This window comes from Patagioenas fasciata, chromosome 7 (assembly GCF_037038585.1).
Source record: "Patagioenas fasciata isolate bPatFas1 chromosome 7, bPatFas1.hap1, whole genome shotgun sequence".
NCBI lineage: Eukaryota > Metazoa > Chordata > Aves > Columbiformes > Columbidae > Patagioenas > Patagioenas fasciata.
In genome coordinates, this window is record NC_092526.1 from 30,208,499 (window position 1) to 30,222,793 (window position 14,295).

At 38.3% G+C, this 14,295-nt stretch overlaps 1 long non-coding RNA gene across 2 annotated transcripts in view; it reads left to right on the top strand.

Annotated features, from left to right (window-relative positions):
• The window catches only part of LOC139828369 (uncharacterized), an 88,291-nt gene that overhangs the window by 7,022 nt on the left and 66,974 nt on the right, over positions 1-14,295 (top strand). For both annotated transcript variants that reach the window (XR_011739885.1, XR_011739886.1), the window contains exons 4-6: positions 1,729-1,831; positions 2,758-2,879; positions 2,994-3,365. This is a non-coding gene — a long non-coding RNA (uncharacterized lncRNA). The remainder of the gene's footprint in view (positions 1-1,728; positions 1,832-2,757; positions 2,880-2,993; positions 3,366-14,295) is intronic.

A 14,295-nucleotide genomic window follows, 5' to 3' on the forward strand; every position in this document is an offset into this window, starting at 1 on the left:
TCTTTAATGATTAGTTGTATGCAAACACCAGGTTAGCTGTTCCTTTACTTTGCTCAACACCAAATTCAGACTCACAGATCCATAATTCCTCATGACCGAATCAAGGCTGGAAAAATTTTATGACCTGGCTCTGGTCTGGATTTATGTGGCATTCGAGCAGCTGCAATCTAGATTGTAGACAATGTGCACTGTGTGTTTGCATTTTGAAAACCTAGTAAAATTGCATGTTTGTTCACCTACCTATTTGTTTTTTGAAGTTAAAGTAACTACATAGCCCAAAATGTGTTTTGTGTTTTTCTTATTTCAGTATTATTATTGTATTGCACCATAACAGGAATGCAGAGAGCAACTTGTGTACAGCTATGCCTCCTATCTTTGCTCTGCTTTCCTACTGTTGACATCTTGCTTTTTTGGACAGTTTTCCTGAATATGAGTGAGAAAGAGCTTATGTTGGTGTATACTGTCCCTGTGTGTTTAAATTGTGTGTATTTCTTGAGAAACTGCACGTTTCCCCACTATCACGTGAAACCTTATGGGGAAAACTGTTTTGCTGTCTAATGAGTTGTAATTGTCACACTTTTCAGGTGTATTCCATGGACAGCAGCACGTGTCTGTACTTAAGTTCTTTGTCTTCTTCTGTTGTTGTAGTAATATTTATTACTCTTATGTACTGCAGTGCTAAATGTTTTCACTCCAGAATCATGATTCCTGTGGAGTGTTACATCATGGTGTTACATCTGTTTATCTCAGTTTTAAAACTCTATTGAGTAAATGTAGGAGAGATTATCATATTTATTAGAAGAGAGTAAGCAGTTTCTATACCATCGTTAAGTTTTCTATCAGTTATAAAAGACATTGGTAAAGATGCAGCAGGTCCAATAAACTCAGTGATGTTAATGGGACACTCTGCCACATCTTTGGAAGTTTCACAAAACTTTATGTATACATTTTACTAAAATGTTGAGCTGAGAAAGAAAAATGGGGGGGGGGGGGGGGGGGCAAAAAAACTGATCTGTTCCAGTCTGCAGACAGTGAAATCAATGAGCTCTCTCTGACTCACATGAGTGGAGATCCAACCTAATTGGAGAACCTGCCTCAAAACTCTTGAGACAGAAAAGCAATAAACTGCTGCTGACTCATAAAGAGTGTTCTGCTACCAAAAAAGAAAAAGACCTTTGCATGGAACAAGTGGAATTATTTCCCCTATATTTAGATTTTTACAAAATCTAATGGCAGTAGCTTGTGTTGTGTTGGGGAATCAACATTTGCATGCAAACGTATCAACGGAAATAGAAAAACTCGCTCTTCAGTACCTACAGTTTCAAAGAATCTGAAAGATGACATCAGATTGTGTTGCTATTTGTCATTCCAAAACTGCAATAGCTCCTAAGGGCTCTGCTCAAGTTGAAGTTTCTGTTCAATGATATGTCCAAGCGCTCAGAGGCATGATACTGACTGTGTAAATAACCAAAAAAATGTTAAATGTTGCCCTTTGTTCACAATGCGCTCGACGCTGCTACCAGTGAGAACTATTCATAGCTGTGAAAGTATGGTTGCCTGTTTATCGCTGACAGATCAGAATTCATAATCTCAGAGCTCCCAAACTGGAAGCAAGGTTACTCTCTGGAGGACTCTAGTGACTACATGTTGTCATAACTGAATTTAGGACTGTGAGTATTTTACTGTGTTCAAATAGATTAACATTAGTGCTTTTTCTCACAATTCCAGGAATACCAAAAAATAAAAGCAGAGAAAAAATCAGTTTTTGGAGAAGCAAATCCTTTGTTCCTTCTATAATACTATACCCATCGTGGCAGTACAACGAGGCATGGTAAGCTGGAGACACTGGCTCAGTGTTTGAGGGTCAAGACAGCAGCAAGCTGACAGGCAGCCTCTGACAAACACTGTCAGGGTTGACAACAGGCCATGGATACTCAGCTTGGGCTGTACCAGTCAGTGGGGAGCTGGACTGAGCTGGCAGAGGCTCACAGCTGCCAGGGAAGGCAAGATTTTGTCTGATAACTTCAGTGTGATGGACAGCCGTGATATTGCGGGGGTCCTTCCCTCAGCGTGAGCTGAGAAGAGCTGATGTGGTGATGTGGTCAACTTGTCTGACCTGCAAAGAGAGAAGGAGGCTGAGAAGGGAAATCTGTGCTGATGAAAAATGAATTGTCTCCAGTATTGCACTGAAAATGTTTGAATGTTTATTAAATTTAAAATATTTGAATATGTATTAAGTTATTAATTGAGGTTTGGGGGATTTCTAACTTTTTTTTTCTCCTTTAAATTCTTTGTGCTTAATTTAGACAAAATATACCATATATTATGTAAAGAAAAGGTTTTCTAAAACCCAGTCTCATCTTTTATCTATAGTAGGAAGTCGATGACTGGAAACGCTTGAGCTTCCAATGGATTCTTAACTGTTTTCAGATGTCAAAGTTGGCGACTATAAAATGTGACCTTACTTTTATGTAGCACATTATATGCATTCTGGAAAAACTGAACCCTATAAATCCTTATTGATATAACTACCTAGAACTTTGAATTCCGTGACAAAAGTATAGTTTATAAGTTAATTTTTCAATCATCTAGTTTAAGCAGTAACAAATTATCCCCAGAAGTGATAGTCATAATACAATAGCAGAAAGGTTGCCTTTTCAATCGTAAAATAATCACATCTCAAAACAATTGTTAAAATCAATTACTGAAAGTGACATGCCATGTAACGTTTCTTATATTTGCCTTGTTCTCTCTCAGACTATTTTTCAGGCAGAGATGCTGTCCTTGTGCAAGGAATGCAAGAGAATTATCAAAATTGGTTGTGCTCCTCTTGCTTTTCTAATTGCAAGGAACTCATCAACCAGTGAACCCGCAACCTTGTGAGTATATAGTGTACACATACTTATGGTATCACAATCAGAAATTTCCATGTTGCCCTTGCCTGACCTTAGAAATTGGTGAAATAACAGTAGCTGTTCACATTAACCCACCAGGCATGGCATGCCTTCAGACCCCAGTGCATTTACCTACAGTTTTGCACCCAGCCTTGGAGACAAAGGACAGCAACATCTGATGATGATTCACAGAGGTGGGACAGGATGGAGACACTGCTCGTTGTCAGCTCCAGAAGGTATCAAAAACACATATGCAAAGCCTGGACACTGTCACCAGCCTACAAAGAACAGCAGAGATTGGCAGGGACTTGACAGCTGTCATCCCTCATCCTCCCTGCCATCACAACAGATCCTGGACCTCACATATGTGGACAGGAGCATGGAGGTACCTGACAACTGGCTAGACTGCTTGAGCAACCCTGCCCTGACAGCTGGACAGGCTTCTTGGACAAAACAGCTCTCCAGGTGCTGGTGAGTACAAGTCTCTGAGAGCCCCAGTGAAACATGTTTTGTTTCAGGTTTTAATTTTAATATTATCTTCCTTTCCTGCAGGATCTTAGGTGGACATTTGCTATATTGCTTATGCAGTGTTGCAAGAGTAGTTCCTACACAGGCATACACAAACCCAAAAAAATCAGCAATGTGCTTAATTCTGTCTATTTTATGTGTGAAGAATCCATACCAGATCCCCAAAGATCTGATTAAAAGCTCTTGCTTGGGGCCATTCATTCAAGACTTCCCTCTGAGAACCCTTCTGGCAATTTATCAAATATTTTAAATTTACATGATCCAGAACACTTACAGCAGTGCATGTGCATATACATTTATTTAAATGTATATATTCATTTAATTCTCACCAACTTCTGCCTTATTAGCAAAATCCAATTCCCCATATGCTGAAACAATGACCTTTATATTATAAATTCAAGGATTCATAAAACAGATGGTGGAGACACACACACACGCACACAAAAGACCAGGAAAAAGAAAGACAACAAATAAAACCTCAGCTTGCCCGACTGCAAGGACCAAACTATGCATATTTAAATAATCTTGGAAAGCAGGCTGTGTTAGCTGAACCATATGGGTTTAGTTATGTTGTACAACACCCTTGAGTTGAAACTTATTAGCATCTCCTCTTCTGATGTTGATGAATAATATGTAAAAAAGCTATCTGATGGTGACTATGAGATATTTCACATTAGTGAGTTGGTATCAGGATTCATAGGACTTGTGCTGTTTGTAAGATTCAGGATTCATAGCATTTTTGAATAGAGATTGTGATATAAAGGGAAGGGAAAGGTGGTACTAGCATGGCTGTAACTATGGTGCTTAATAGATGTAAATGAGAAATTCTGTAGGGCTTAAACAGCTGAAGAGACCTGAAGAATGTTTTATGTGACAGAAAGCTTGTTTGTTTTCCCAAACATATCAGTTACTCCTGTTAAAAGGTATTGCCTTCTTATTAAACTTTGCAAGAAATAAAGCAGAAAAAAAAGCCATAAACTCTCATTAATCCATGTGATTATTTCTCCAAGTCTTGTAGGAGGCTCCTGAACTGGCCTCAGAAATGATTCCTGCTTGCTTTTGTCCTTAATCCTGAGTCTGAAGATTTGATTTGTGAGTTCTAATCATTTTATCCAAGATGAAGTCCATAGTGGTGTGGTTTGTTTGTTTGTTTTCCACTTGTACTCTTTCCCCCTCCCAGAATGATAAGAACTCATTCCTCTTGTATTTCAGGCCTGGTGAACACAAACCAGCTTTAGAGTGGTACTTGTCTACTTACGTTCATGTGCTGCTGCTCTAACCTAGCAGCTCCTGTAGAAAAGAGATTTTTTTGTGTTTTGAGTGTGGCAGTTTCTAGTCTGTGATGTCTAGATATTCAGATTGTGGACCCTGTGCACAGACATCCTGGTCATGTCTGTAGCCAAAATAGCTCCTAAATGCTGAGACAGATTCTTACAAGGAGGATTTACATGTATATACTGTATTTGAGCTATGCTAATATGTGATTATTGCATGATTAATCCATTGAAAGCCAAAGAAGCTAAAAGAATGCTGACTTTCATGTTGCTTAAGCAATAATTCATAAGAATCCAGACCAGTAGTTTTCTGGTGTTTATTTAGCAAGAACAAGGAGATATATCTATATATAAGGTATATATAACATATTATACACTTCACATCTGTCTACAGATTTCTGCTCCTAGGATTTACAACTGAGGCCTAGAGTCCAGCACTGTATAAATGATCCCATGCAGACAAATGCAATAACTGACAGAACTAAGACATTGTGTAAAAGAATTGAAATCCGGACTGGAATAAAGTTAGTGATGGAGAAAAGATAGAATAAACGTTGTAGAAAAAATTCTTAATTTTTTTTTCACCTTTTGTTCTTCACAGCTGGCCTTGTCTATTTCAGATGTATTATTGTTTCACATCTGTTTCCTACTTCCTAAATCCTGGCTTGAGCGTGACAGGGTAAGAGATGGAGATTTAAACTCAAAGCTGTTTGCCAGGAAGTACAGTACTTGTGGGCAGTGAGACAACTTACCAACTGATAGCATAACTTTGACTTTCTCCTGCTGTAGTTTTTGTTTCTATATAGCCAAGTGGACTTACTGCAGGTTCTAGACAGTGTAATAGCAAAATGTATCTGGCCTATTGCATTATATTAGCATGTTCCTGACAGGGTTTGCCTTCCACAAATAACACATACATGACGTCTTAAATTACTTTTCTGCCATGTCATCCAACATTAAAAATAGTCATCCTCTAAAGCATTTGTCACCTAGACATTTTTCCGCAGGAGCAATGGTGAATAACTCTGCATCAGTTACATTCCAAAGATAATTTCTTACATTCCCAAAAAAAGTGTAAATCAATTGTTCTTCAGAATGGTAGAAGGAAAAAGACTTGGTATTTGTCCAAGGGTGAAACTACAATATAGATTCTTTGACTTAGGACCTACTGGACTCCTGATTGATAGGATCAAAGAAAGAGCAAATCTTCTTTGTCAAGTTGAAGACTTCTCTTTTGACTTCTGTAAAAGTATTTCCAATGAGAGCACAAATCTTTTTCTGTCTTGAAAGACAGTAGTATGCTCCCTGTGCTGACCCAGTGGGTGCTTTGTTTGCGTGGTAGTAGCTTTATATTGTCTGTGTATCTATATAGCTATCTTTGGCATTTAGTTTATGCATCTTAATTCATTCTATACTGTAGTGATAATTCTTGTTCTGTTTTAAATGCTGCAAAACCTAAAGTGTTCAAGCAAAAATTTGCATCTGACCTGTCAGAGGAAAATAACTGGCATTTGTCATCCCTGCTCATTGTTTTGAGGCTTAGCAAGTTTTCTATTTGAAAAATTCAAATGTTATGGATATTGTTCAAGGCAGCCAGAAGTAGCATCAACAGATAAGATGGATCTTAGAATAGCAGTTGATATGCACAGCAACTTGCAGGAAGCTAATTGTTCAGTTTAATTCTGTTCCTGCTAAAGTATGAAAAATGCACAAAATGTTTTATATGTTTCACAAATGCAAAATTCAAAGTGCTTTAAATTCAGTGGAAGTACTTTTAAAATAACCAGCTATTAATTTTGGAAAAATGCTTCAATTCTGTATACTTAACCCCCAACCTCATTTGCACGAGAAACAAACATCTTACGTCAAGTTCTGGTATTTTCTGCTGCCGGCAGAATGATGGTGTCTCCAGCTCCAGGCTGATGATGCACCTTCTGCTCTCCTCATGGTCTTCTTGCTGATACTTGGCTAAACCGTGTTGCAGTGCTAGGCTGCTAAGGCATTGGCTTTGAAAGTTACTGTGCATTTAGCCTGGGAGTGCTTTCTGCAGGCAGCTGCACCTTGGCAGAGGTCAGAGCCCTGGGGCCGGGGGTGCTGGTGCATCCCACGTGTGTGTCACAGCCTGGGCTGGGGCCAGGGTGGAGAGTGATGGCAGCTAATGAGCAAGTGCTATACATGCTGAGGGAAAAGCAGTGGTGGCAGAAGAGAAACATATAATCAGAAATACAGCAAAAATTACCACTAACCCAGAAAATGAAAAAGCCCAAACAAACAAACAAAAACCCCACCACAACAAACCGAACAACTGATAAATGAGTTAGAAAGGACCAAAAAAAAGGCTGCCTTAGCCAGAAGTAAATTAAATCTGTGCATCTGCTCCCTCATGTATTTTACAGCTCAGAGGCTCAAGTTTCTTCTTCAGTCACATTTGCCTATATCAGACATGAAAACCAAAATGATGGCCCAGTTCTTAGTGTTCCTCAGAAGACTGTTTTCATTCTTTGGTAGTATAATGAACCTGTGTGACCTTGGATAAATCATGTAGGAAAAAAAATCCTCAGTTTAAATCATCTTAGTTCCAGTTGCCTTTTTTGAGAGTCAGGGGACACTCTTGGTTTAATGGAGCTTTGACAACTTACACCAGCTGAGGATCTGAATTACCAGGTTTTAGTTTCATATGAGTAGAATGGTGGTAACAATGCTTCCCTGACTCACAGGGACATTTTCAGAATAAACACATTAAAAGAGTGTAAGGCTCTTAGATACTGTGCAGATGGGAGCTATAAAAGTCCCCCAGATTAGAAAAACCTGCACTGTAGCAGTTCTGTGACCTACATCAAGCAGCTCTGTTCCCGTCACCAGCCCTGCCTGAGCTCAGCTCCTTCATCTGTGTAATTAGCTGGTCTCAAATCACCCTAAAAACTTCCAGAAGCTTTTCCAGCTCTCCCCTTCCCCTTAAGGTCTGGCTGTGCCACTTTTTCAGTGATCTATAACTTTTAGGTTATTTCCCATCAAACATATTTCAAGGCTGTTTTTCTACCTGGTTTTCTTTCCTTCTCATGGCTGCTCTGTTAACATTATAGCATTCAAATATTAAAAAAATCATTTCATACAATACTTTTTTTCTTTTCTGTAAGGCAGAATTAGAGCCTCTCTGGAGGAATCTCATCTCCATTGCAGTGTCTCTTGGGATATGGGGGATTTTAGCTGAGGGAATAGATTATTTTATTCAGCTCCTGATATAGATACTGGCAAATAAGTTATGATCATAGAGCTTTTTTCTGCAATAAACCCTTGTTTGTTCTATAATTTGTTCTAAATATAGAAATAAATAATGCATTTTGCAGAATTCTTTAGATCCTCATTTTTCCTTGCTTGCTTCTGGTCCTCAAAGGCCAGCAATTAGAAGGTAAAAGAAATTTCCTGTTCTTTACAGTGTACCAATTCTGACTTTCTACTGCTTGAAGAAGGGTATTGTTACAGCTGAGCTACATTTATTTGCTGTAGGTAGGTGAGTAATTTGGTAAATCTGAGAAAGTAAATAAAATCCATTACCCAGAGTTATGCCAAGTGGACCCGCTCATTAAATGGCCACAGTTCCCAAGCTGTATGTGTGGAAGCAGCTTTATTTTGCCATTTTCAGCCTGGCAAAGTATGAGCTTTCTCTGTGTAGTAGATTGGTAAGAAAGCCAATTAAGACAATTGCTAATTTGTTTGTTTTTTCTCCTGCACCCCTGATCATATATCAAGCACATTTTTGTTACACAGCTCTTTTAATTAGGTTTATTCCTTTGTGATACAGATCGAGTAGAAGGAAATTTCTCTTTTAGACAATTGATGCTTCAACTTTTCTTTGAAGAGTTAGAGTTTGCCACTGTCACACTCGTCAAACACAGTTTAGGAGTTCTGTGTTGCCAGCAAACAATGTCTCAGAAATTAATTATATATGGTAAAATTTCCCCTAGTTTCTTCACTAAGTGTATTCTTTTTCTGGGAAATGTAACCATTTCCAACCTAAAGTATGTCCTATAAAGACTCTTCATTAGTATTACACCTTCACACAAATAAATAAAAAAAAAGAAATCCAAGGTCTGGAATTCAATTGTTTTTCTACCACTCCATGAAAATAAGAAGCTCAAAATATTCAGAATAGAAGAAAAAAAATGCACAGTCCTGTACTGAATCAGTTGTGATCATTTATAAATAATACAGTGGAAGAAGGCAATGGGTTGCAAAATAAAGACTATTGACTGGCACCCTTTGTTCATAGTGAGAAATGGACTTTCACAAATTTGTTCTGGTTTTCCCTTTTAGAAAGGATTAGTTACCATAGCAACTGATACATAACATCTTTTGCTACTTCTGAGGTCTGCAGAGCAGTTCTTAAGAGAAAAAAATGCTAATTAATATCTAAAAGAATAAAAGAGGCAAGATCTTTCTGCACTATAAGGAAATTGTATTGATATTTGATTTTCCTTTGTGGGGTGGTGTAAGAACTGTATGAGGGACCTCTTCTTCCGTTATTGATACGGACAATGGGAAGACTGTTTCGGTTCTGCTTGGAGGTCAGTGAGAAAACCTATGACTTTTTCAGCTGAAACGTTGTTTGAAATACACTGAAGTCAAGTTAGTTGCAATGAGAATCTCACCTCCAATGCTAGAAAGTGCTCCAGCATCCCAGTAAATTCAGTTCTCAACCCTGCTGTACACTGAGTGCATGACCATGAAAAAAGACACACTCATCTTCAAAGCACTTGAAATACCTGAAGTCTGGAAGAACACAGCCCCAGCCACCAAGTATATGAAGATATAGGTCTTAATTTTCTGACAACAATTTTATAACAGCATGGGAAAAGCAATATTTTTGTGTAAATTCTCTGGTGCTCCCTCGGCCCTGATTCCCTGGCCGTCTTAGGTATGGGACACAGCTGGTAGGATCCCACAACCTCAGGACCACTTCAGCATCCCCCAGTTTAACATATAGATATTTGAGGGAAAGATTAATATTTCTCACATCCCTTAACCCCTTAAATTCCAAATATTTCTGTGTTATGATGCATGCGGACAGCTCTGATTCTCAGTTCTTGGTGAGGGAGCAGTGTATACAAGCAGTGCATGCATTGTTCTTTGTGCATAATGTGAGAATGGCACCAGTTTATCTAGCTGTGATGAACTGATCTTTCCAGTGGTTCCCACAGGGTATATAGTATACGTATGCCTGAACAAAACATAACATTCCAACCCAGAAACTTGTTTTGAAGGGGATGTAGAATGGGAAGTTGTGATTTTTCACATCCTTGCTGTCTTAAATGTGCTAGCTGATACTGTCAAGAAAGCTGTTAACTTGCTTGTATCACATGGTGACTGTACCTTTCCAAAAGGCTCCTCCTCATAGAAAGTCTAGTGTGTAAGGCTGACTCACACATGCAGGTGGCAGGAATAATTAAACAGAGAAAGAAAAACACTTACCTAGAATATCTTATGATAATAGTCTAGTGCAAAGACAAACTGTAGGAAAAGCCCTGGATGGATAATGTATCTAATTCCTCCTCTGGATAAATAGCACACAGAAAGAAATGCATTCCTCCTGCCTAAAAGCCTGTGAAACACAGAAAAAAAAAATCTCTCCTGCTAGGACATTTCTCTCGGTAGTGGATAAACAGTAATTGGACATTTTATAGCTCTTAGGAATAATTTTCAGATGTTATTTTCCTAATTTGTATCTAGACTGTTGGTTTAAAATCGGAGTACTCAAAAGAAAAAAAGAGGATTATGCAAAATGGTTTTAAACTACTTGTGGTTCACAGCCCAGGCAACTGACATCAGAATGAATGATGAATCCTTGCTTTGTCCTTGACTGCCAAGGAGTTGACACAGTTTTTCTCCATAACATCAGTTACCAGTTCTCTGAGCCTGACCAACACAGTACATCACAGTAAAAAAAATGCACAGTACATTTACTTACTTACTTACTATCCTAGATATTTTGAAAAAAGATGCTTTGGGAAGATGTTTGTGTGGATCAAGACCAATAGAAAGGCCTTTGGGCTAAATTTTCAAGCATTGTACATGATTTTGCTCCGTTGATTGTCCTGCTGTTTGTGTGTCACTTGCACCACCTCTCCTTTCTTTCTCCAACTATGAACCAGGATTTCCTTTTCTGCTTAAAATTGCAGAGAAAATAAACCAGATTATTTTACTTTTTCCTGTGAAATCTGGGTTTGAATGAAGAAACATTAAAAGATTGATACCTTTTCTAACACTTCAGGAACATAAAATTCACCGCTCCTTTCACCTTCACATTTACATCCTGAGTTCCAGCTGATGAATAAACAGACTGGAGATTATCAGACAGGGTACATTCATGTGGAAAATGAAATTCCTATTAAAGTTCATTGCTCAAAATGAATTATACTTTGTAGGTCTTCCTGTAGAGATTCCTGCTGAGTTCTGTCATGGTATACTGAAATCCAGTGTTTCTTCTCTCATCCTTCTACTTAGCTTAGAAGAAACCGATCTTTTTGATGAGGCTTTGTAAAGTTTTTGACAGAAAATTCCAGCAATGATTCAATTCCTTGATTGGAGACCTACAGAAAGTGGTCTCAGGCCATCAGTGATGTGCTCATTTAATTTTGTTGGTTTTTTTTTTTTTTTTTTTAAATTTGATGTTCAGTTACTTTCAGCTGAAATTTTTAAGATATTTTTGAGTGTGTGCACAGCAAATTGAAGCCTTCAGCCCCATGTATGGGCAAGACTGCATGAAGATGACTTCTGCCATCCTCCTTAGTCTCCCAAGGCTATCCCAGACGGTTTTGCACTCTCAGTTATACTCACACGTCCCTATGCCCTGCGTGTTCAACATTTCAAATGACCAGGGGATAGCACACCGTATTTCTCTGATGTACCGTTCTCCTGGCTTCTGAGCCTGCAGCACCACAAGGCTGAGCCTAGTACAGAACTGGCTGGAGCAGTGCTTTCCCCTTCGTGACATGATCAGCACCATCTTCATTTTGAAGATGCACAGTTGTGTCTGTTTTGTTTTGTCTTTATCTACCTGCAAATAACCAAAAACTCTGACATTAGTTTCTTGTGATGCAAGTATTCTTCTTACTAATGTTTGGGGGGGGGGGGGCGGGGGGCGGAAAGAACTTTCTGAAGTAATTCTACAGTTTAAATACTGTATTAATTTGTATATTGCTGTCATCTGGTAATTGAGAGTAACGAGGGCTTGCAGTGATGTTACTCATACAACATTAAACATTCCTTAAACCCATTCCCATGAAATTGTGGTTTATTGCCAGAGATGTTCATTTAAGATACAGCATGCTTAGTGAAAACAAATATATACAATTGCTTGCTTAGCCAAGTATCCTCTAGAAAAGAATCTCTAGGAAGTGAGATGGAGAACTAAGTTCTGCAGAAATGGCTTTGATTGTTCCAAATGTACAGAAACAGATCTCTCCATACTTTCCATTGGGAGTTAATTTTTCTTGTGCTACCGTTTGCACTTCCCCTTAGCCTTTAATTTTTGGCTTATCCAATGAGCCTCTGCTTTTCTGAGTAACTTCAAATTGTTACGCTGGAAATGTCCTGTCCTAGGTACTCTGTTTTAATAGCAATAATGAATTTCTGTGGAAGTATTCCTGAAAATCACAATCCATACATCTGTATGTGAGACTGGGCACATGTCTTTAAATCATATTGGCATGTACATGATGCAGCTTTAAACCTAATTTTATCTATTTCAATGTAAAAGTCTAGAGGGTGTACCTGCAAGTTCCAAATCTCTCCCAGGTATATATTCTTTTTACAGATAATATCCTTATCTTCTTTGAAGAAGATTAATTTACCCTGTATTATCTTCATGGCAATCATTTACATATTTTATTTATACATGGTTAGAGGCTCTGAGTTCAAAGCACATATTCAATGTTTTTTATTTTCTTTAAATAGGGTTTACCTAGACCAAACACTACTGAAGTTGCAAGAGGAATTTTTAAAGCGAACCTGATTTCTCCTCATTGATTTTGTTCATGTTGCTGCAGTTCACAAGATATTTTATGTGGAATTATTTACTGAAAAACAAATACTTTGAGACTAGTGATATGCATACACCATATTCAGCTTAGTATCTGGTTCAGATTTATCTTGACTTATAATGTACTGACCTAACTGATCTATTGTTGGATCATGTTAATTTTTCCTGTATGCCTTTAAGATCGTGATTTAGGGCAGGATGATAATAGGAGATTTCCAGCTGTAGACTTGTCTCAAATTATCCAGTTATCTCTCAAGGCTGAGTTTCAGACTTCCCCCCCTTCCTCCACCCAATAATACGCTCAATTTTCCTTTGTTATCTTCTCCACTGTAATTATGTCTTTGTGAAAGCTTTATTGATTGATTAACTAGAAACTCCAGAAGAGGAATGATAATGAGGAAACACTTCCTAAAATTCAGGAGTGTGATACATATAAAGGCAAAAAATTCTTATCCTCTTTGGCTGCTTAATGACACGTGGTCTTCCTGCATGAGATACAACCATCTCCCTCCACTCTTCCTCTGGTTTAGTGGAAAGGTCTGTACACAAAACAACCCCACTTTAACAAGCTTTTTTTTTCATAATGACAGGAAACATGACAGGCAAATGTACTGCAGCAAAACTTTTCCATGGCATTGCAGACTAAATATGTGAATATAGGATCAGTTGCCACAAGCTCTTCCCTTGCCTCTCTGGTTCAAAAGGCTTTTGATAGCGTGTGTTAAACTGTGCATGAAACTAGAGAGCAGTTTTCAGTAGGTACCTCCAATACTGGAACAAGTGTAAATGGCACAGTGATGCTGACCACGTATATGAATTTACTTGGTGCAAAAAATAGGGTTAACAACAGGCAGAAACCTCCTTGTAAGTATCTTTGTCTTGTTGAAGGCATGTTGTTTGGGGGATATTTGAATGACAAATTTTCTTGGAAGTATCACAGCACATTCAGGCAGATAACAGAACTGCACAACTTCAAGTGCAGTTTACTTTTTGACAGAAAAATCAAACTCATTGCTGAAGCTTATTTCTTTCTTTAAAAATTGCATACACAGATCATTAACACCTTTAACAAGCTGGAAGATCTCCAAGTCTATTTGGTCAATAACTCTCAGCTTCAAACAGAACTGCAGTAATTTCTTTCATCTTGGTAATGTCTCTCACAAAACTGATGAGCATGTTCACAGACACTTTACAGGGAGACATAAGGCATGTTTTGTATTTGTGAGTTTCTTTGATATTGGCTCTGTGGCACAACTTAACATTCCTTCAAGGTAGTGTTTTGTCTGGAAAGGTAGAGAATTTCTTAGTGTAAGTGCAGCAAGGGTGTTCTAAGCAAGGCAGTAAGGGAGGTGACATGCTGCAGGACTTGTTCTTTCCTTGTTAATGGGTAGTTCCACTTCTAGAGCACTTCCAGTGAAAAATCTAGGCAATAAAATGCATGTATTTAAACATATACGTCAATTTTCTGTCCAGTCTCCTAGGGAAAACTGGTGAGAGATGTTTCAGTTCTTCTCAAGGACTGAGAGTTCTGTTTTCCCAGCAGAGGCTTAGCCTGGCAATA